Genomic DNA, 24,868 nt, shown 5'->3' with positions numbered 1-24,868 from the left:
TCACCTTAATAATGGAACACTGGTCAACTTAATAATGTTTACATACTGTTTAACCCATTTCATACTGCATGTAAACTGTATTTATAGTCAAGGCCATCCTATTAAACTATTGCTGTATATATATATCAAATCAAATCATATTGGTCGCATACACATGCGTGTGTTCCTAGCTCCAACAGTGCAGTAGTATAGAACAATTCACAATAATACACAAATCTAAAAGTAAAAGAATGGAATTAAGAAATATATAAATATTAGGACGAGTAATGTTGGAGTGACATTGACTAGAATACAGTAGAAAAGAATTCAGTATATACATATGAGATGAGTAAAGCAGTATGTTAACATTATTATAGTTATTACCTGGCCCGGGTATCCTGGAGGGATATTGACCTCATCCTGTCAGTCGAGGATGCCTGGTCATTCTTTAAAAGTAATTTCTTTACCATCTTAAATGAGCAAGCCCCTTTCAAAAAATGTAGAACTAAGAACAGATATAGTCCTTGGTTCACTCCAGACCTGACTGCCCTTGAACAGCACAAAAAACATCCTGCAATACTGCAATAGCATCGAATAGTCCCCGTGATATGCAACTGTTCAGGGAAGTCAAGAACCAATACATGCAGTCAGCCAGGAAAGCAAAGACTAGCTTTTTCAAACAGAAATTTTCATCCTGTAGCTCTAACTCCAAAAAGGTTTGGGACACTGTAAAGTCCATGGAGAACAAGAGCACCTCCTCCCAGCTGTCCACTGCTCTGAGGCTAGGTGACACGGTCACCACAGATAAATCCATGATAATCGAGAATTTCAAGAAGCATTTCTCTATGGCTGGCCATGTTTTCCTCCTGGCTACCCATGCCCCGGCCAACAGCTCCATCCCCCCCACAGCTACTTGCCCAGCCTCCCCAGCTTCTCCTTCACCAAAATCCAGATTGCAGATGTTCTGAAAGAGCTGCAAAACCTGGACCCGTACAAATCAGTTGGGCTAGACAATCTGGACCCTCTATTTTTAAAACTATCCGCCGCCATTGTTGCAAACCCCTATTACCAGCCTGTTCAACCTCTCCTTCGTATCGCCCGAGATCCCTAAAGATTGGAAAGCTGCCGTGGTCATCCCCCTCTTCAAAGGGGGTGACACTCTAGACCCAAACTGTTATAGACCTATATCCATCCTGCCCTGCCTTTCTAAAATCTTTGAAAGCCAAGTTAATAAACAGATCACTGACCATTTCGAATCCCACCGTACCTTCTCTGCTGTGCAATCCGGTTTCCGAGCTGGTCACGGGTGCACCTCAGCCACGCTTAAGGTACTAAACGGTATCCTAACCGCCATTGGGGTGGCAGGGTAGCCTAGTGGTTAGAGCATTGGACTAGTAACTGGATGGTTGCAAGTTCAATTCCCCGAGCTGACAAGGTACAAATCTGTCATTCTGCCCCTGAACAGGCAGTTAACCCACTGTTCCTAGGCCATCATTGAAAATAAGAATTTGTTCTTAACTGACTTGCCTAGTTAAATATAGGTTAAAATTTTTTATTTTTTTAAAGACAGTACTGTGTAGCCGTCTTCATCGACCTGGCCAAGGCTTTCGACTCTGTCAATCACTGTATTCTTATCGACAGACTCAATAGCCTTGGTCTCTCAAATGATTGCCTCGCCTGGTTCACCAACTACTTCGCAGAAGTTCAGTGTGTAAAATTGGAGGGCCTGTTGTCCGGATCTCTCGCTAGTAAAACCAAATGCATTCTTTTCAACCGTTTGCACTGCCTGCCAAACCCACCCGACTAAAATCTACCCTAGGCTGTTCTGACCTAGAATATGTGGACAACTACAAAAACCTAAAAATGTCTGGCTTTTAGACCTATAAACTCTCCTTCCAAGACTCATTGAACAAACATCTCAATCTATTTTCAAATCTAGAATGGCTTTTCTATTGAGTTGCAAACAGCCTCACTGAGCCACTTTGTAACCTCTTCAGACCTAAAATCCCTAAATGTATTTATATAGCCCTTCTTACTAAGTCCCAATACATCCTCGGCCAGGAAAGCAATGAACTTTCAACAAAATTTGCATCCTGTAGCATCCAATACCTGTAAAGTCTACTCAGCAAAGGTTGCTCCACCCAAAGATGGCTGGCCATCCTTCCCTGCTTCTAAAAGTGCAGTCTATCCCACAGTGCCCTCCATTGTTGCCTTTTGGCAGGGTAACAAAGCCCCTGATATACCACCCAAACTGACAAGACCCATTCTGCTTCAGTTAACCTGTTCCTAGGCCATCATTGAAAATAAGAATTTGTTCTTAACTGACTTGCCTAGTTAAATATCAGGTTAAAAAAAGTTTTTATTTTTTAAAGACAGTACTGTGTAGCCAAGTTTTCATCGAGGCCAAGGCTTTCCGACTCTGTCAATCACTGTATTTTTATGGACTCTAGCCTTGGTCTTCAAATGATTGCTAACTACAACAGAGTTCAGTGTGTAAAATTGGGGCCTGTTGTCCGGATTACTGGCAGTCTCTAGGGGAGAGACCAAGGCTATTGGTCTGTCGATAAGAATACAGTTTGACAGAGTCGAAAGCCTTGGCCAGGTCGATGAAGACGGCCATCTTGAAAAAAATAAAAATATTTTTTTTTAACCTGATATTTAACTAGGCAAGTCAGTTAAGAACAAATTCTTATTTTCAATGATGGCCTAGGAACAGTGGGTTAACTGCCTGTTCAGGGGCAGAATGACAGATTTGTACCCACAGCTCAATTGAACTTGCAACCATCCAGTTACTAGTCCAATGCTCTTGGCTACCCTGCCACCCCAATGGCACTACCGTTTAGAAACGTGCCAGGTGCCTTCTTCTTGCTGGAAACCGGATTGCACAGCGTTGATGGTGGCTGTGTTTCAGTGATCTGGACCTAACTTGGGAAGATTTTGGCAGGGAAGGATGGATATAGGTCTATAAAGTTTGTCCAAGTGTCACCCCTTTGAAGAGGGGGATGACCACGGCAGCTTTCCAATCTTTAGGGATCTCGGGCGATATCCGGGGAACTGCAACAATGTGGATAGTTTTAAAAATAGAGGGTCCAGATTGTCTAGCCCAACTGAGCTCCAGGTTTTGCAGCTCTTCAGAACATCTGCAATTGGATTTTGGTGAAGGAGAAGCTGGGGAGGCTGGGCAAGTAGCTGTGGGGGGGATGGAGCTGTTGGCCGGGGTAGTGGTAGCCAGGAGGAAAACATTGCCAGCCATAGAGAAATGCTTCTTGAAATTCTCGATTATCATGGATTTATCTGTGGTGACCGTGTCACCTAGCCTCAGAGCAGTGGACAGCTGGGAGGAGGTGCTCTTGTTCTCCATGGACTTTACAGTGTCCCAAACCTTTTTGGAGTTAGAGCTACAGGATGCAAATTTCTGTTTGAAAAAGCTAGTCTTTGCTTTCCTGGCTGACTGCATGTATTGGTTCTTGACTTGTAAGAAGGGCTATATAAATACATTTGATTTGATTTTATGGTCTAGGTTACAAAGTGGCTCAGTGACTCGTGTTTGCAACTCAATGTGAAAAAAATCTGTCTACCTAACAAAGACTTATAGATAACCTGGAGTCAGTGGGTTTGGCAACGAATATGAAGCGAGGGCCAGCCAACGAGAGCATACAGGTCGCAGTGGTGGGTGGTATATGGGGCTTTGTTGACAAAATGAATGGCACTGTAATGGAGGCTATTTTGTAAATGACATTGCAGAAGTCAAACATAGTCAGTTTTACGAGGGTATGTTTGGCAGTATGAGTGAAGGATGCTTTGTTGCCAAATAGGAAGCCGATTCTAGATTTAATTTTGGATTGGAGATGCTTAATGTGAGTCTGGAAGGAGAGTTTACAGTCTAACCAGACACCTAGGTATTTGTAGTTGAGAGTAGTGATGCTGGACGGGCGGGCAGGCGCAGGCAGCAATCGGTTAAAGAGCATGCATTTAGTTTTACTTGCATTTAAGAGCAGTTGGAGGCCACAGGAGTTGTATGGCATTGAAGCTTGTCTGGAGGTTAGTTACACAGTGTCCAAAGAACGGCCAGAAGTATTCTGAATGGTGTGGTCTGCTCTATAGGTGGATCAGAGAATCACCAGCAGCAAGAGCGACATCATTGATGTATACAGAGAAGAGAGTTGGCCCAAGGATTGAACTCTGTGGCACCCCCATAGAGACTGCCAAAGGTCCGGACAACAGGTCCTCTGATTTTACACACTGAACTACATCTGAGAAGTAGTTGGTGAACCAGGCAAGGCAGTCATTTGAGAAACCAAGGCTGTTGAGTCTGCCGATAAGAATGTGGTGATTGACAGAGTCGAAAGCCTTGGCCAAGTCGATGAATACAGCTGCACAGTATTGTCTCTTATTGATGGCGGTTATGATATCATTTAGGACCTTGAGCGTGGCTGAGGTGCACCCATGACCAGCTCGGAAACCAGATTGCATAGCGGAGAAGGTACGGTGGGATTCGAAATGGTCAGTGATCTGTTTGTTAACTTGGCTTTCAAAGAACTTAGAAAGGCAGGGTAGGAAAGATGTAGGTCTGTGGGAGTTTGGGTCTAGAGTGTTTCCCCCTTTGAAGAGGGGGATGACCGAGGCAGCTTTCCAATCTCTGGGGATCTCAGACGATACGAAAGAGAGGTTGAACAGACTAGTAATAGGGGTTGCAACATTTAATTTTAGAAAGAGAGGGTCCAGGTTGTCTAGCCCGGCTGACAACCTAGGTCCAGATTTTGCAGCTCTTTCAGAACATCAGCTATCTGGAATTGGGTGAAGTAGAAATGGGGAGGCTTGGGCAAGATGCTGTGGGGGGTTAAGGGCTGTTGACCCGGGTAGTGGTAGCCAGGTGGAAAGCATGGCCAGCCGTAGAGAAATGCTTATTGAAATTCTCAATTATTGTGGATTTAAATCGGTGATGACAGTGTTTTCTATCCTCAGTGCAGTGGGCAGCTGAGAGGAGGTGCTCTTATTCTCTATGGACTTTACAGTGTCTCAGAACTTTTTGGAGTTTGTGCTACAGGACGCAAATTTCTGTTTGACTTCCCTGAAAAATTGCATATTACGGGGGCTATTCGATGCTAATGCAGTCGCCACAGGATGTTTTTGTGCTGGCAGTCAGGTCTGGAGTGAACCAAGGGCTATATCTGTTCCTCGTTCTACATTTTTTGAACGGGGCATGCTTATTTAAGATGGTGAGGAAAGCACTTTAAAAAAATAACCAGGCATCCTCTACTGACGGAATGAGGTCAATATCCTTCCAGGATACCCGGGCCAGGTCGATTAGAAAGGGCTGCTCGCTGAAGTGTTTTAGGGAGCGTTTGACAGTGATGAGGGGTGGTCGTTTGACCGCAGACCCATTACGGACACAGGCAATGAGGCAGTGATCGCTGAGATCCTGGTTGAAGACAGCAGCGGTGTATTTAGAGGGAAAGTTGGTCAGGATGATATCTAAGAGGGTGCCCATGTTTACGGATTTAGGGTTGTACCTGGTAGGTTCATTGATAATTTGTGTGAGATTGAGGGCATCTAGCTTAGATTGTAGGACGGCCGGGGTGCTAAACATATCCCAGGTTAGGTCACCTAACAGTACGAACTCTGAAGATAGATGGGGGCGATCAATTCACATATGGTGTCCAGGGCACAGCTTGGGGCTGAGGGGGGTCCATAACATGCTACAACGGTGAGAGACATTTCTGGAAAGGTGGATTTTTAAAAGTAGAAGCTCAAACTGGGCACAGACCTGGATAGTCTGACAGAACTCTGCAGTCTATCTCTGCAATAGATTGCAACTCCACCTCCTTTGGCAGTTCTATCTTGATGGAAAATGTTGTAATTGGGGATGGACATTTCAGAATTCTTGTGGCCTTCCTTATCCAGGATTCAGACACGGACATCAGAGTTGGCGGAGTGTGCTAAAGCAGTGAACATTTTTTTTTAGGGAGGAGGCTTCTGATGTTAACATGCATGAAACCAATGCTTTTACTGTCACAGAAGTCAACAAATGAGAGCGCCTGGGGAATAGGTGTGATGCTGGGGGCTACAGGGCCTAGTTTAACCTCTACATCACCAGAGGAAGAGAGGAGGAGTAGGATAAGGGTACGGCTAAAGGCTATAAGAACTGATCGTCTAGTGCGTTGGGAACAGAGAATAAAAGGGGCAGATTCCTAGCCTTGGTAGCATTGAGTCAGGGCATAATGTAAATCAAATCAAATCAAATTGTATTGGTCAAGTACACATGGTTAGCAGATGTTAATGCGAGTGTAGCGAAATGCTTGTGCTTCTAGTTCCGACCATGCAGTAATATCTAACAAGTAATCTAACAATTTCACAACAACTACCTTATACACACAAGTGTAAAAGAATGAATAAGAATATGTACATATAAATATATGGATGAGTGATGGCCGAACGGCATAGGCAAGATGCAGTAGATGGTATAGAGTACAGTATATACATATGAGATGAGAAATGTAGGGTATGTAAACATTATATAAAGTGGCATTGTTTAAAGTGACTAGTGATACATTTATCAAATCAAATTTCAAATCAAATGTATTTATATAGCCCTTCGTACATCAGCTGATATCTCAAAGTGCTGTACAGAAACCCAGCCTAAAACCCCAAACAGCAAGCAATGCAGGTGTAGAAGCACGGTGGCTAGGAAAAACTCCCTAGAAAGGCCAAAACCTAGGAAGAAACCTAGAGAGGAACCAGGCTATGTGGGGTGGCCAGTCCTCTTCTGGCTGTGCCGGGTGGAGATTAAAACAGAACATGGCCAAGATGTTCAAATGTTCATAAATGACCAGCATGGTCGAATAATAATAAGGCAGAACAGTTGAAACTGGAGCAGCAGCATGGCCAGGTGGACTGGGGACAGCAAGGAGTCATCATGTCAGGTAGTCCTGGGGCACATTTATTACATTCAATTATTAAATATTAAGTGGCTAGAGCTTTGAGTCAGTATGTTGGCAGCAGCCACTCAATGTTAGTGAAGGCTGTTTAACAGTGTTATGGCCTTGAGATAGAAGCTGTAATTGTCCGATCTGTACAGACAAGGGTAGGATGTGAGTACAGTGGGGGTAAACCAAGGCATTGAGTGACGATGAGGGCACTTGCATCTCTAGAGACACCAGCTAAGCCAGGTGACAAAAGAGCTATATAAGGAATGTTGAGCTGGACTAGGGGCTCTACAGTGAAATAAAACAATAACTAACTGAAACAGCAGAAGGCAAGGCATATTGAAATTATAGAGAGGCATGTGTAGCCGAGTGATCATAGGGTCCAAAGAGCAGCAATAGGTGAGTCCGGGAGTCGTTCGATAGTCACTACTATGCTAGGCGAGCGGGAGGCACGGCGTTCAGAAAGCTAGCGGGCCGGGGCTAGCAGATGGGTCTTCGGCGACATTGCAATGGAAAAGCCTGTTGAAACCACATCGGACAATTACGTCGGCAGACCAGTCGTGATGGATCGGCGGGGCTCCGTGTCGGCAATAAAATGTCCAGGCCAATTGGCAAGAGGTATTGTAGCCCACGAAATTAGCGGGTATACCTCTTCGGTTAGCCGGGAGATGGGCCTAGCTCGAGGCTAGCTCAAAGGTGCTTGCTTCGGGACAGAGGCATTAGCCAGCGGTAGCCACTCGGTTGCAGCTAGCTACTGTAGCTGCGATGATCTGGTGTAATGGCCTAGAGCTTGAGGCAGGAATCCGGTGATGTGGTGGAGAAAAGCAGTCCGATATGCTCTGGGTTGATTTTGCGCTGTGCAGACTGGCAGGTATCGACGGAGCTAAAGCCGGCTGGTGTCCGAGCTGAAGGTGTAGACCGTTAGCCGTGGCTAACAGTGACTACTAGCTCGTTACTAGTTTGCTTCTGATGGAAGTTCCAGTTGTAACATAAAAAAACAGCAGATCTGTACCACATTGGGGGTTGCAGGAAAGTATATTTAGATCGTTGGTGGAAAGTGAGATTAAAATATATACGAAAACCCCCCAGATGAAACCGACTATTTACATGGGACAAGACGGGACAAAACAAACACATGTCCGACTGCTACCGCCATCTTGGATTCCACCAAGATTCAAACACACGTCCGACTGCTACGCCATCTTGGATTCCACCAAGATTCAAACACACGTCCGACTGCTACGCCATCTTGGATTCCACCAAGATTCAAACACATGTCCGACTGCTACGCCATCTTGGATTCCACCAAGATTCAAACACACGTCCGACTGCTACGCCATCTTGGATTCCACCAAGATTCAAACACATGTCCGACTGCTACGCCATCTTGGATTCCACCAAGATTCAAACACACACGTCCGACTGCTACGCCATCTTGGATTCCACCAAGATTCAAACACATGTCCGCCTGTATTGTGGGATCTTGGTTCCATTTTTTAAACACTTGTCCGACTAAAAGATCTTGGACACCTAAATAAGAGTTGCCTGTATTGAATAAGAATACTGGTCATATTAATATCCACTGGATCCAGCAAAAGACCAAGCGGCATCAAAATAAATAGATGGTATAAAATACAACATATTAATATATGGATGAGCAATGACCAAGCGGCATAGGCAAGATGCTATAGATGGTATAAAATACAATATATACATATGGGATGAGTAATGACCAAGCGGCATAGGCAAGATGCTATAGGTGGTATAAAATACAATATATACATATGGGATGAGCAATGACCAAGCGGCATAGGCAAGATGCTATAGATGGTATAAAATACAATATATACATATGGGATGAGTAATGACCAAGCGGCATAGGCAAGATGCTATAGATGGTATAAAATACAATATATACATATAGGATGAGCAATGACCAAGCGGCATAGGCAAGATGCTATAGATGGTATAAAATACAATATATACATATGGGATGAGTAATGCAATATATGTAAAGATCATCATTAAAATGGCATTAATAAAATTACTAGTGATCTATTTGTTGATTATCTTTTTGGCCTTCCTGTGACATAGGGTGCTGTATGTGTCCTGGAGGGCAGGTAGTTTGCCCCGGTGATGCGTTGTGCAGACCGTACATTTACATTTACATTTAAGTCATTTAGCAGACGCTCTTATCCAGAGCGACTTACAAATTGGTGCATTCACCTTATGACATCCAGTGGAACAGCCACTTTACAATAGTGCATCTAAATCTTTTAAGGGGGGTGAGAAGGATTACTTTATCCTATCCTAGGTATTCCTTAAAGAGGTGGGGTTTCAGGTGTCTCCGGAAGGTGGTGATTGACTCCGCTGTCCTGGCGTCGTGAGGGAGTTTGTTCCACCATTGGGGGCCAGAGCAGCGAACAGTTTTGACTGGGCTGAGCGGGAACTGTACTTCCTCAGTGGTAGGGAGGCGAGCAGGCCAGAGGTGGATGAACGCAGTGCCCTTGTTTGGGTGTAGGGCCTGATCAGAGCCTGGAGGTACTGAGGTGCCGTTCCCCTCACAGCTCCGTAGGCAAGCACCATGGTCTTGTAGCGGATGCGAGCTTCAACTGGAAGCCAGTGGCAACAACATGGTAGAGCGGAGGAGCGGGGTGACGTGGAGAACTTGGGAAGGTTGAACACCAGACGGGCTGCAGCGTTCTGGATGAGTTGTAGGGGTTTAATGGCACAGGCAGGGAGCCCAGCCAACAGCGAGTTGCAGTAATCCAGACGGGAGATGACAAGTGCCTGGATTAGGACCTGCGCCGCTTCCTGTGTGAGGCAGGGTCGTCAGATCTGCGGATGTTGTAGAGCATGAACCTACAGGAACGGGCCACCGCCTTGATGTTATTTGAGAACGACAGGGTGTTGTCCAGATCACGCCAAGGTTCTTAGCGCTCTGGGACGAGGACACAATGGAGTTGTCAACCGTGATGACCAGATCATGGAACGGGCAGTCCTTCCCGGGAGGAAGAGCAGCTCCGTCTTGCCGAGAGTTCAGCTTGAGGTGATGATCCGTCATCCACACTGATATGTCTGCCAGACATGCAGAGATGCGATTCGCCACCTGGTCGTCAGAAGGGGAAAGGAGAAGATTAATTGTGTGTCGTCTGCATAGCAATGATAGGAGAGACCATGTGAGGTTATGACAGAGCCAAGTGACTTGGTGTATAGAGAAATAGGAGAGGGCCTAGAACAGAGCCCTGGGGGACACCAGTGGTGAGAGCACAGGGTGAAGAGAGGGGATTCTCGCCAAACCCACCTGGTAGGAGCGACCTGTCAGGTAGGACGCAATCCAAGCGTGGGCCGCGGCCGGAGATGCCCAACTCGGAGAGGGTGGAGAGGAGGATCTGATGGTTCACAGTATCGAAGGCAGCCGATAGGTCTAGAAGGATGAGAGCAGAGGAGAGAGAGTTAGCTTTAGCCAGTGCGGAGCGCTCCGTGATACAGAGAAGAGCAGTCTCAGTTGAATGACTAGTCTTGAAACCTGACTGATTTGGATCAAGAAGGTCATTCTGAGAGAGATAGCGGGAGAGCTGGCCAAGGACGGCACGTTCAAGAGTTTTGGAGAGAAAAGAAAGAAGGGATACTGGTCTGTAGTTGTTGACATCGGAGGGATCGAGTGTAGGTTTTTTCAGAAGGGGTGCAACTCTCGCTCTCTTGAAGACGGGAGGGACGTAGCCAGCGGTCAGGGATGAGTTGATGAGCGAGGTGAGGTAAGGGAGAAGGTCACCGGAGATGGTCTGGAGAAGAGAGGAGGGGATAGGGTCAAGCGGGCAGGTTGTTGGGCGGCCGGCCGTCACAAGACGCGAGATGTCATCTGGAGAGAGAGGGGAGAAAGAGGTCAGAGCACAGGGTAGGGCAGTGTGAGCAGAACCACGGTGTCGTTTGACTTAGCAAACGAGGATCGGATGTCGTCGACCTTCTTTTCAAAATGGTTGAAAGTCATCTGCAGAGAGGGAGGAGGGGGGGGAGGAGGATTCAAGAGGGAGGAGAAGGTGGCAAAGAGCTTCCTAGGGTTAGAGGCAGATGCTTGGAATTTAGGTAGTGGTAGAATGTGGCTTTAGCAGCAGAGACAGAGGAGGAAAATGTAGGCCTAGAGAGGAGGAGTGAAAGGATGCCAGGTCCGCAGGGAGGCGAGTTTTCCTCCATTTCCGCTCGGCTGCCCGGAGCACCACCCTCTGGAGAGCCCTGCGGTTGTGGGCGGCCGTTGCCGTACCAGGCAGTGAAACAGCCCGACAGGATGCTCTCAATTGTGCATCTGTAAAAGTGTGTGAGGGATTTAGGTGACAAGCCAAATGTCTTCAGCCTCCTGAGGTTGAAGAGGCGCTGTTACGCCTTCTTCACCACACTACACTGTCTGTGTGGGTGGACCAATTCAGTTTGTCCGTGATGTGTACGCCGAGGAACTTAAAATGTTCCACCTTCTCCACTGCTGTCCTGTCGATGTGGATAGGGGGAGCTCCCTCTGCTGTTTCCTGAAGTCCACGATCATCTCCTTTTTTTCTCCTTTTTATGTAACTTTTATTTAACTAGGCAAGTCAGTTAAGAACAAATTCTTATTTACGATGATGGCCTACCAAAAGGCCTCCTGCGGGGACGGGGGCCCGGATTAAAAATATATATTTTTTAGAAATTATAAATATAGGACAAAACACACATCACGACAAGAGACAACACTGCATAAAGGGAGATCTAAGACAACAACATAGCAAGGCAGCAACACATTACAACAAAGCATGGTAGCAACACAACATGACAACAACATGGTAGCAACACAACATGGTAGCAGCACAAAACATGGTACAAACATTATTGGGCACACACAACAGCATAAAGGGCAAGAAGGTAGAGACAACAATACATCACGCAAAGCAGCGCCACAACTGTCAGTAAGAGTGTCCATGATTGAGTCTTTGAATGAAGAGATTGAGATAAAACTGTCCAGTTTGAGTGTTTGCTGCAGCTCGCTCCAGTCGCTAGTTGCAGCAAACTGAAAATACAAGCGACCCAGGGATGTGTGTGCTTTGGGGACCTTTAACAGAATGTGACTGGCAGAACAGGTGTTGTACGTGAAGGATGAGGGCTGCAGTAGATATCTCAGATAGGGGGGAGTGAGGCCTAAGAGGGTTTTATAAATAAGCATCAACCAGTGGGTCTTGCGACAGTTATACAGAAGTCTGTGTTTTGTGTAGGCTGACCCCGGCGGGACGTTTTGATAGCCTCCGACAATGAATCCACAGATGAAAGGGGGAACCTAGATGACCAGTTTACAGAGGAATATAAAGTGCTGTGATATGTCCTATAAGGAGCATTGGTGGCAAATCTGATGGCTGAGAGCACCCTTACCTGCCGATCTATAAATTACGTCTCCGTAATCTAGCATGGGTAAGATGGTCATCTGAATCAGGGTTAGTTTGGCAGCTGGGGTGACAGAGGAGCGATTACGATAGAAGAAACCAAGTATAGATTTAACTTTACATTTAACATTTAACATTAGCCTGCAGCTTTGATATGTACTGAGAGAAGGACAGTGTACCATCTAGCCATACTCCCAAGTACTTGTATGAGGTGACTACCTCAAGCTCTAAACCCTCAGATGTAGTTATCACACCTGTGGGGAGAGGGGCATTCTTCTTACCAAACCACATTACCTTTGTTATGGAGGTGTTCAGAACAAGGTTAAGGGCAGATAAAGCTTGTTGGTGTCACGCCCTGGCCATAGAGAGGCTTTTTAATCTCTATGTACTGATAAACTTTGAGCCTTGTACGGGTCCTCTTGGGCAGGAGAAGCTAGGTCCCATGCCACTGATAACCACTGAGCCTCGTACGGATCCTCTCTGCAATGGATCTCGGTGTATGATTGTATAAATCCACCGTGTAGAAGTCAAACTGCAAATTGTTTGCCTCGCAGTGGAATTGGGGGCTCTGACCTGTGGGGATAAGAGGATAAGCATCTACCCAGATCTGAGTGCTGAACTGCTAAAACAGAGTGACCTATAATGAGGTGAGATCCCAGCCATGCAAGCTAAACCTGAGATGAGGCTTCATCCACAAGGCAAAACTCATCTTGATCTAATAGAATACAACACACGTTTCCACTGGCAAGGAGACTCAAGACTTCTTGGATAAACACATCAAGCACAACACCTCAATCAGCCTGACTAACCGGTGTCTGTATGTAGCCTCGCTACTGTATATAGCTTCTCTACTGTATATAGCCTCTCTACTGTATATAGCCTCTCTACTGTATATAGCCTCTCTACTACTGTATATAGCCTCGCTACTGTATATAGCCTCTCTACTGTATGTAGCCTCTCTACTGTATATAGCCTCGCTACTGTATATAGCCTCTCTACTGTATATAGCTTCTCTACTGTATATAGCCTCTCTACTGTATATAGCCTCGCTACTGTATGTAGCCTCGCTACTGTCATGGCTAGCCTCGCTACATTTACATAATCATCAGGCTACTGTATATAGCCTCGCTACTGTACCTGTAGCCTCGCTACTGTATGTCAGCCTACCTACGGTATATAGCCTCGCTACTGTATATAGCCTCTCTACTGTATATAGCCTCTCTACTGTATATAGCCTCTCTACTGTATGTAGCTCTAATCTCTCTACTGTATGTAGCCTAATCATCAGCTACTGTATGTAGCCTCTAATCACGGCTATATAGCCTCGCTACTGTATATAGCCTCGCTACTGTATGTAGCCTAATCATCAGGCTACTGTATATAGCCTCTCTACTGTATATAGCCTCTCTACTGTATATAGCCTCTTTAATCATGGCTACCTATATGCCTCTCTACTGTATATAGCCCCTCTACTGTATATAGCCTCTCTACTGTATATAGCCTCATCAGGCTACTATATATAGCCTCTCTACTGTATATAGCCTCTCTACTGTATATAGCCTCTCTACTGTATATAGCCTCTCTACTGTATCATAGCCTCTCTACTGTATATAGCCTCTACTACTGTATATAGCCTCTCTAATCATCAGGCTCTCTACTGTATATAGCCCCTCTACTGTATATAGCCTCTCTACTATATAATCCTCTCTACTGTATAGCCTCTCTACTGTATATAGCCTCTCTACTGTATATAGCCTCTCTACTGTATATAGCCTCTCTACTGTATGTAGCCTCTACTGTATATAGCTTCTCTACTGTATATAGCCTCTCTACTATATATAGCCTCTCTACTGTATATAGCCTCTCTACTGTATATAGCTTCTCTACTGTATATAGCCTCTCTACTATATATAGCCTCTCTACTGTATATAGCCTCTCTACTGTTTTTTTACTGTTGTTTTTAACCAATTGTTCACCTAATACCTTTTTTGCACTATTGGTTAGAGCCTGTAAGTAAGCATTTCACTGTGTATTCGGCGCACGTGACAAATAAACTTTGATTTGACTCACAAAGGGAGGAGACGACAGATATAGGCTAACCCCAATTTGACTGGCTCAATATTGAGGTATACTACCCACGAACAATCACGCAGCCTATGGCTGTGATGCTGCCCTCAGCATAAGACTATGATAAACACATCTCCTAAATGGGGTACAAGGAACACTAATATTATTAACATCCTTATCATCATCATTATTATTATCGTTATCATTGCTGAACATTGGACTTCATTATCATATTGCTGAACATTGGACTTCATTATCATATTGCTGAACATTGGACTTCATTATCATATTGCTGAACATTGGACTTCATTATCATATTGCTGAACATTGGACTTCATTATCATATTGCTGAACATTGGACTTCATTATCATATTGCTGAACATTGGACTTCATTATCATATTGCTGAACATTGGACTTCATTATCATATTGCTGAACATTGGACTTCATTATCATATTGCTGAACATTGGACTTCATTATCATATTGCAGGACATTGGACTTCATTATCATATTGCTGAACATTGGACTTCATTATCATATTGCTGAACATTGGACTTCATTATCATATTGCTGAACATTGGACTTCATTATCATATTGCAGGACATTGGACTTCATTATCATATTGCAGGACATTGAAACAATGATGACTCCATGCCAATTAATGAACAATATATTAAAGGGAAATACCTAGTCAGTTATCCAATTGAATGTATTTAACTGAAATTTAACCCAACCCCTCTGAATTAGAGAGGAGCGGGGGGCTGCCTTATTCGACATCCATGCCTTCAGCGCCCGGGGAACAGTGGGTTAACTGACAGATTTTTGTCAGCTCAGGGATTAAATCCAGCAAACTTCCGGTTACTGGCCCAACGCTCTAATCATCAGGCTACCTGACGGCTATGGCCCAACGCTCTAATCATCAGGCTACCTGACGGCTATGGCCCAACGCTCTAATCATCAGGCTACCTGACCCAACGCTCTAATCATCAGGCTACTGATGGCCCAACGCTCTAATCATCAGGCTACCTGACGGCTATGGCCCAACGCTCTAATCATCAGGCTACCTGACGGCTATGGCCCAACGCTCTAATCATCAGGCTACCTGACGGCTATGGCCCAACGCTCTAATCATCAGGCTACCTGACGGCTATGGCCCAACGCTCTAATCATCAGGCTACCTGACGGCTATGGCCAGTCCCATATGGGCTAAACTGTTGAAAAGTTCAGCCCCCGGATTTTTTAAATACAAAAATAAAAATCATAATTCAGCCTAAATCGAATCTCCCATTTCTCTCAAAAAAATTGAAAAAGCTTTTGAGCAGCAACTCACTGCCTCCCTAAAGACAAACAATGTTTACGAAATGCTTCAGTCTGTTTTTAGATCCCATCATAGCGCTGAGACTGCACTTGTGAAGGTGGTAAATTAACTTTTAATGGTGTCAGACCGAGGCTCTGCATCTGTCCACGTGCTCCAAGACCTTAGTGCTGCTTTTGAAACCATCGATCGTGACATTCTTTTGGAGAGATTGTAAACCCAAATTGGTCTACACTGACAAGTTCTTGCCTGGTTAAGATCTTATCTGTCAGAAAGATATCAGTTTGTCTCTGTGGATGGTTTGTCCTCTGACAAATCAACTGTAAGTTTTGCTGTTCCTCAAGGCTCCGTTTTAGGACCACTACTGTTTTCCCTATATATTTTACATCTTGGTGATGTCATTCGGAAACACAATGTTAACTTTCACTGCTATGCCGACGATACACAGCTATACATTTCGATGAAACATGGTGAAGCCCCAAAATTGCCCTTCCTGGAAGCCTGTGTTTCAGACATAATGGATGGCGGCAAATGTTTTACTCTTAAACTCGGACAAAACAGAGATGCTGGTTCTAGGTCCCAAGAAACAAAGAGATCTGCTGTTGGATCTGACAATTAATCTTGATGGTTGTACAGTTGTCTCAAAAAAAACTGATGGACCTCGGCATTACTCTGGACCCTGATCTCTCTTTTGACGAACATATCAAGACTATTTCAAAGATAGCTTTTTTCCATCTTTGCAACATTGCAAAAATCATTAACTTTCTGTTCACTTCTAGATTAGACTGCAATGCTCTACTTTCCGGCTACCCGGATAAAGCACTAAATAAACTTCAGTTAGTGCTAAACACTGCTGCTAGAATCTTGACTAGAACCCAAAAATGTGATCATATTACTCCAGTGCTAGCCTCTCTACACTGGCTTCCTGTAAAGGGATTCTCTGCCTCTAACCCTATTACCGGGGCAGAGTCACTGACTTACTGGTGCTCTTCCATGCCATCCCTAGGAGGGGTGCGTCAATTGAGTGGGTTGAGTCACTGATGTGATCTTCCTGTCCGGGTTTGGTGCCCCCCCTCAGTTTGTGCCGTGGGGGAGATCTTCGTGGTCTATACTCAGCCTTGCCTCAGAGTAGTTAGTTGGTGGTTTGAAGATATCCCTCTGGTGGTATGGGGGTTATGCTTTGGCAAAGTGGGTGGGATTATATCCTGCCTGGTTGGCTCTGTCTGGGGGTATCGTTGGACGGGGCCACAGTGTCTCCCAACCCCTCCTGCCTCAGCCTTATGCTGCAATAGTTTGTGTCAGGGGGCTAGGGCCAGTCTGTTATGTCTGGAGTATTTCTCCTGTCTTATCCAGTGTCCTGTCTGAATTGAAGTATGCTCCCTCTAATTCTCTCTCCCTCCCAGGTAGTTCTGGGACCATGCCTCAGGACTACCTGGCCTGATGACTCCTCCTCGCTGTCCCCTGTCCTGCTGCTGCTCCAACTGTTCTGCCTGCGGCTATGGAACCCTGACCTGTTCTCCTGGCTGTCCTGCTGCTGCTCCAACTGTTCTGCCTGCGGCTATGGAACCCTGACCTGTTCACCTGGCTGTGCTGCTGCTCCAGTTTCAACTGTTCTGCCTGCGGCTATGGAACCCTGACCTGTTCACCGGACGTGCTACCTGTCCCAGACCTGCTGTTTTCAACTCTCTCTCTCTACCGAACCTGCAGTCTCAAACTCTGAATCCTCGGCTATGAAAAGCCAACTGACAATTACTCCTGAGGTGCTGACCTGTTGCACCCTCTATAATCACTGTGATTATTATTATTATTTGGCCCTGCTGGTCATCTATGAAAGTTTGAACATCTTGGCCATGTACTGTTATAATCTCCACCCGGCACAGCCAGAAGAGGACTGGCCACACCTCAGAGCCTGGTTCCTCTCTAGGTTTCTTCCTAAGTTCCTGGCTTTCTAGGGAGTTTTTCCTAGTCACCGTGCTTCTACATCTGTATTGCTTGCTGTTTGGGGTTTTAGGCTGGGTTTCTGTACATTTGATTGAAATAGTCTGGGTAGCCATTTGATTAGCTGTTCAGGAGTCTTATGGCTTGGGGGTAGAAGCTGTTAGGTCTTTTGGATCTAGACTTGCCATGCGGTAGCAGAGAGAAGAGTCCATGACTCCCGAGTGGCACAGCGGTCTAAGACACTGCATCTCAGTGCAAGAGGCATCACTATTGTCCCTGGTTTGAATCCAGGCTGTATAACATCTGGCCGTGATTGGGAGTTCCATAGGGTGGTGCACAATTGGTCCCAGCGTCGTCCGGGTTTGGACGGGGTAGGCCGTCATTGCAAATAACAATTTGTTCTTAACTGACTTGCCAAGTTAAATAACGGTAAAAATTTTAACAATTATTTGTATGTTTAGCTCACATAATATAAATGTCTGCATTAAGATGTCTGTAATATAATAAACATGTCAGAAACGAATGTAGACATGAACAAACTAGCTTCCATAATATTATTTACGACGGGGACAGAATGCCAAGATGGAGGCGCAGTGGCTTCAACACAGCACCCCCTATCAGTCATTGTGCATATGTAAATCATTGGTGAAAACAGTTGCCAATACAGTGAGCTATTGCGTTTCATAAGCGCTATGATGCTAGTGTAGACCATGGGGATATGATGCTAGTGTAGACCATGGGGATATGATGCTAGTGTAGACCATGGGGATATGATGCTAGTGTAGACCATGGGGATATGATGCTAGTGTAGACCATGGGGATATGATGCTAGTGTAGACCATGGGGATATGATGCTAGTGTAGACCATGGGGATATGATGCTAGTGTAGACCATGGGGATATGATGCTAGTGTAGACCATGGGGATATGATGCTAGTGTAGACCATGGGGATATGATGCTAGTGTAGACCATGGGGATATGATGCTAGTGTAGACCATGGGGATATGATGCTAGTGTAGACCATGGGGCTATGATGCTAGTGTAGACCATGGGGATATGATGCTAGTGTAGACCATGGGGATATGATGCTAGTGTAGACCATGGGTATATGTGGAATTTCCTTCTCAGTCTGAACTGTCCCCACCTGCTTTTCGCATGTCGTCAACTGGTAAGACCCTTCAGGAGAGCAGTCACATGTGCAAGGCAGAGATCCAGAGTTCGCGCCAGGAATGGACCGAATCGGGAGGAAGTGGTACTCGCTAAGCAAGCAGCGGGATGTTCTTTACACTCACAGTCATGCTGTGAAGCAAACTATCCAGTAATGTTGAAATCATGTATTCATGTACAGCCCCTTCAGAAAGTATTCAGACCCCTTGACTTTTTCCACATTTTGTTACAGAATTATTCTAAAATGGATTTAAAATAAATCCTCATCAAACTACACACAATACACCATAATGACAAAGCATAAACAGGCTTTTAGAATGTTTGCAAATGTATAAAAAAAATAATGAAATATCACATTTACATAAGTATTCAGACCCTTTACTCAGTACTTTGTTGAAGCACCTTTGGCAACGATTACAGCCACAAGTCTTCTTGGGAATGACGCTACAAGCTTGGCACACCTGTATTTGGGGAGTTTCTCCCATTCTTCTCTGCAGATCCTCTCAAGCTCTGTCAGGTTGGATGGGGAGCATCGCTACACAGCTAGTTTCAGATCTCTCCAGAGATGTTAGATTGGGTTCAAGTCCAGGCTCTGGCTTGACCACTAAATCACATTCAAAGACTTGTCCCAAAGCCGCTCCTGCGTTGTCTTGGCTGTGTGCTTAGGGTTGTTGTTCTGTTGGAAGGTGAACCTTCACCCTAGTAGGAGGTCCTGAGTGCTCTGGAGCAGGTTTTCATCTAGGATCTCTCTGTACTTTGCTCCGTTCATCTTTCCCTCGATCTTGACTAGTCTCCCAGTCCCTGCTGCTGAAAAAGATCCCCACAGCATGATGCTGCCACCACCATGCTTCACCGTAGGGATGGTGATAGGTTTCCTCCAGACGTGACACTTGGCATTCAGGCCAAAGAGTAGAGAAATTTGTTTTCAATGTCTGAGAGTCTTTAGGTGCCTTTTGGCCTGATTGGTGTTGTGCTGCAGAGATGGTTGTCCTTCTGGAAGATTCTCCCATCTCAACAAATGAACTCTGGAGCTGTCAGAGCGACCATCGCGTTCTTGGTCACCTCCCTGACCAAGGCCCTTCTCCCCCGATTGATCAGTTTGGCCGGGCGGCCAGCTCTAGGAAGAGTCTAGGTGGTTCCAAACTTCTTCCATTTAAGAATGATGGAGGCCACTGTGTTCTTGAGGACCTTCAATGCTGGATAAATGTTTTGGTACCCTTCTCCAGATCTGTGCCTCGAAACAATCCTGTCTCGGCGCTCCACGGACAATTCTTTCAACCTCGTGGTTTGGTTTTTGCTCTGACGTGCACTGTCAACTGTGGGGCATTTTATAGACAGGTGTGTGCCTTTCCAAATCATGTCCAATCAATTGAATTTACCACAGGTGGACTCCAATTAAGTTGTAGAAACATCTCAAGGATGATCAATGGAAACAGGATGCACCTGAGCTCAATTTCGATTCTCGTAGCAAAGGGTTTGAATGCGTATGTAAATAAGGTATTTGTTCTATATTTGTAAATCTAAAAATCTGTTTTCACTTTGTCATTAAGGGGTTTTAGAAACACTTAAAATAAGGAAGGTGTTTTTTGTAGGCTTACTCTGGCATGACTTTTGATAACCATGTCAATCTCTTTTATCAATATAATTCGCCTGTATTTACCCCCCCAACAATTAAATGCTAATTAGCTGCTAATGTGACTATTGTAAAGAACTATAAATGCCATGATGATCTGGACGTCACTGCCCAATCAAGGCAAAGGTAAGAATCTCTGGATTAACTAATGTTAGCTAAATTTAGTAATGAATAAACTGGCTACATTTCTATACATTAACAATTCTGTGAACTGTCTTGTGCAAGTTTTAAATTGACACAATATCTGTTAGCAAAGGTGTCAGCTAGAGATGACGTTCAAGAGCTTGCAGGGATTTGTAGTTTTGCATGATGTCTACTTTAATGCTAATTAGCATTTTCGAATCTGAGAGTAAAAAGAGGAATATATTGATAAGTCACCAAGAGAGATTTACATCATTATCAAAACCTGGGATGGAAAAACGATTGGAACCATTTCCCTTTGACTGCTAGGTGTTATGGGTATTATGACACCTTCAGGGTAGCCTAGTGGTTAGAGCGTTGGACTAGTAAACGGAAGGTTGCGAGTTCAAACCCCCGAGCTGACAAGGTACAAATCTGTCGTTCTGCCCCTGAACAGGCAGTTAACCCACTGTTCCCAGGCCGTCATTGAAAATAAGAATGTGTTCTTAACTGACTTGCCTGGTTAAATAAAGAAAAAATAAAATAAATTCACTATGGGGCTGTATTGACAGTGAAAGTTACAGCTAATTTTTGTATGTCGATTTGTTCTCCTTAAATAAAAGTCATCTGATTTATTTGTTTGATCAACCTTTTCGCCACCAGCTCCTGATATCAGGGCATAAAACCTAGTCTCCTGAATTAGCCCAGCTGGCGCAAACGTGCACTTGGCCCCAGCTCGTTTCCCTGGCTAAACTATCTGAACTATGCTAGTTTTCATCCTCATTCCCAAACTTCATAAATACTGCACCCTCAACTTCAAAACTAGTTGTACAATATTGTAACTAAGAAATTTGATGGAAAGGAACTTGAAATGGTGTATTGTTTTGTTGGAATAGCCATGACTGGTTCAGCATATCTGTCATAAGATGATGGTGACGACGGATATCATTGATACTTAACGCAGATCCAAGTTCAGTTTTGAGATCCACTGGCATCATTGGCGTAGGGTTAGTTGGACGTTTCTGACTGGTCTTGGAACTAAAGGAACGGGTTGGCTCGATGGGATATGTAGTGATGTTGCCAAGACAACCAGATATGTACAGTCTTCTACCTTTAACCTTCTTTCAACTGACTCTTGGTTGATTAAATCAGACTTTATCAACATAATGAGTAATCCAGGAATGTCACAAGTTTATTGACACGAGGGTCTACAGAGCTCCCCCTACTCCGCACCGGTCTACTAAAGGGGACATCGACAGATTCACCTTGTCGGCTTCGGGATTCGATCTCACAACCTTTCAGTCATTGGATCAACACTAACCGCTAGGCCAAATTATACCCTAACATTTATGGACACACACATACGACCACAGACCCACACGTCCTACCACAGTCCCACGCGTACTACCACAGACCCACGCGTACTACCACAGACCCACGCGTACTACCACAGACCCACGCGTACTACCACAGACCCACGCGTACTACCACAGACCCACGCGTACTACCACAGACCCACGCGTACTACCACAGACCCACGCGTGTACTACTACCCTGACCCCACGTACGACCCACTACCACAGACCCACACGTACTACCACAGACCCACACGTACTACCACAGACCCACACGTACTACCACAGACCCACACGTACTACCACAGACCCACACGTACTACCACAGACCCACACGTACTACCACAGACCCACACGTACTACCACAGACCCACGCGTATCTTTACCCCTGCTACCTACATGTACTACCCCTGCTACCTACATGTACTACCCCTGCTACCTACATGTACTACCCCTGCTACCTACATGTACTACCCCTGCTACCTACATGTACTACCCCTGCTACCTACATGTACTACCCCTGCTACCTACATGTACTTTACCCCTGCTACCTACATGTACTACCCCTGCTACCTACACGTATCTTTACCCCTGCTACCTACATGTACTACCCCTGCTACCTACATGTACTACCCCTGCTACCTACATGTACTACCCCTGCTACCTACATGTACTACCCCTGCTACCTACATGTATCTTTACCCCTGCTACCTACATGTATCTTTACCCCTGCTACCTACATGTACTACCCCTGCTACCTACATGCACTACCCCTGCTACCTACATGCACTACCCCTGCTACCTACATGCACTACCCCTGCTACCTACATGTACTACCCCTGCTACCTACATGTACTACCCCTGCTACCTACACGTACTACCCCTGCTACCTACACGTATCTTTACCCCTGCTACCTACATGTACTACCCCTGCTACCTACATGTACTACCCCTGCTACCTACATGTACTACCCCTGCTACCTACACGTATCTTTACCCCTGCTACCTACATGTACTACCCCTGCTACCTACATGTACTACCCCTGCTACCTACACGTACTACCCCTGCTACCTACATGTACTACCCCTGCTACCTACATGTACTACCCCTGCTACCTACATGTATCTTTACCCCTGCTACCTACATGTACTACCCCTGCTACCTACATGTACTACCCCTGCTACCTACATGTATCTTTACCCCTGCTACCTACATGTATCTTTACCCCTGCTACCTACATGTATCTTTACCCCTGCTACCTACACGTATCTTTACCCCTGCTACCTACATGTACTACCCCTGCTACCTACATGTACTACCCCTGCTACCTACATGTACTACCCCTGCTACCTACATGTACTACCCCTGCTACCTACATGTACTACCCCTGCTACCTACATGTACTTTACCCCTGCTACCTACACGTATCTTTACCCCTGCTACCTACATGTACTTTACCCCTGCTACCTACATGTACTACCCCTGCTACCTACACGTATCTTTACCCCTGCTACCTACACGTACTACCCCTGCTACCTACATGTACTACCCCTGCTACCTACATGTACTACCCCTGCTACCTACACGTATCTTTACCCCTGCTACCTACACGTACTTTACCCCTGCTACCTACATGTACCTACATGTACCCTGCTACCTACATGTACTACCCCTGCTACCTACACGTACTACCCCTGCTACCTACACGTACTACCCCTGCTACCTACACGTATCTTTACCCCTGCTACCTACATGTACTACCCCTGCTACCTACACGTATCTTTACCCCTGCTACCTACATGTACTACCCTGCTACCTACATGTACTTTACCCCTGCTACCTACATGTACTACCCCTGCTACCTACATGTACTACCCCTGCTACCTACACGTACTACCCCTGCTACCTACACGTATCTTTACCCCTGCTACCTACATGTACTACCCCTGCTACCTACATGTACTACCCCTGCTACCTACATGTACTACCCCTGCTACCTACATGTACTACCCCTGCTACCTACACGTATCTTTACCCCTGCTACCTACATGTACTACCCCTGCTACCTACATGTACTACCCTGCTACCTACATGTACTACCCTGCTACCTACATGTACTACCCCTGCTACCTACATGTACTTTACCCCTGCTACCTACATGTACTACCCCTGCTACCTACATGTACTACCCTGCTACCTACATGTACTACCCTGCTACCTACACGTACTACCCTGCTACCTACATGTACTACCCTGCTACCTACATGTACTACCCCTGCTACCTACACGTATCTTTACCCCTGCTACCTACATGTACTACCCCTGCTACCTACATGTACTACCCCTGCTACCTACACGTATCTTTACCCCTGCTACCCACACCTACTACCCCTGCTACCCACACGTACTACCCCTGCTACCTACACGTACTACCCCTGCTACCTACATGTACTACCCCTGCTACCTACATGTACTACCCTGCTACCTACATGTACTTTACCCCTGCTACCTACACGTACTTTACCCTGCTACCTACATGTACTACCCTGCTACCTACATGTACTACCCCTGCTACCTACACGTATGTACTTACCCTGCTACCTACATGTACTTTACCCCTGCTACCTACACGTATCTTTACCCCTGCTACCTACATGTACTACCCCTGCTACCTACATGTACTACCCCTTGCTACTTCCATGTACTACCCCTGCTACCTACATGTACTACCCCTGCTACCTACATGTACTACCCCTGCTACCTACACGTATCTTTACCCCTGCTACCTACATGTACTACCCCTGCTACCTACATGTACTACCCCTGCTACCTACATGTACTACCCCTGCTACCTACATGTATCTTTACCCCTGCTACCTACATGTATCTTTACCCTGCTACCTACATGTACTACCCCTGCTACCTACATGTACTACCCCTGCTACCTACACGTATCTTTACC

The 24,868-nt window shown here is 45.5% G+C and overlaps 1 long non-coding RNA gene across 1 annotated transcript in view; it reads left to right on the top strand.

Annotated features, from left to right (window-relative positions):
• Positions 1 to 18,153, top strand: part of LOC135562771 (uncharacterized) — a 33,461-nt gene extending 15,308 nt beyond the window's left edge. Inside the window, exon 3 of the long non-coding RNA XR_010460092.1 lies at positions 17,096 to 18,153. This is a non-coding gene — a long non-coding RNA (uncharacterized LOC135562771). The remainder of the gene's footprint in view (positions 1 to 17,095) is intronic.
• Positions 18,154 to 24,868: the final 6,715 nt, after the last annotated feature.

This window comes from Oncorhynchus nerka, linkage group LG20, assembly GCF_034236695.1.
Source record: "Oncorhynchus nerka isolate Pitt River linkage group LG20, Oner_Uvic_2.0, whole genome shotgun sequence".
In the NCBI taxonomy this organism is placed as follows: Eukaryota; Metazoa; Chordata; class Actinopteri; order Salmoniformes; family Salmonidae; genus Oncorhynchus; species Oncorhynchus nerka.
The sequence above is the reverse complement of the archived record's forward strand: the minus strand, read 5'-3'. Positions and strand labels throughout refer to the sequence as shown.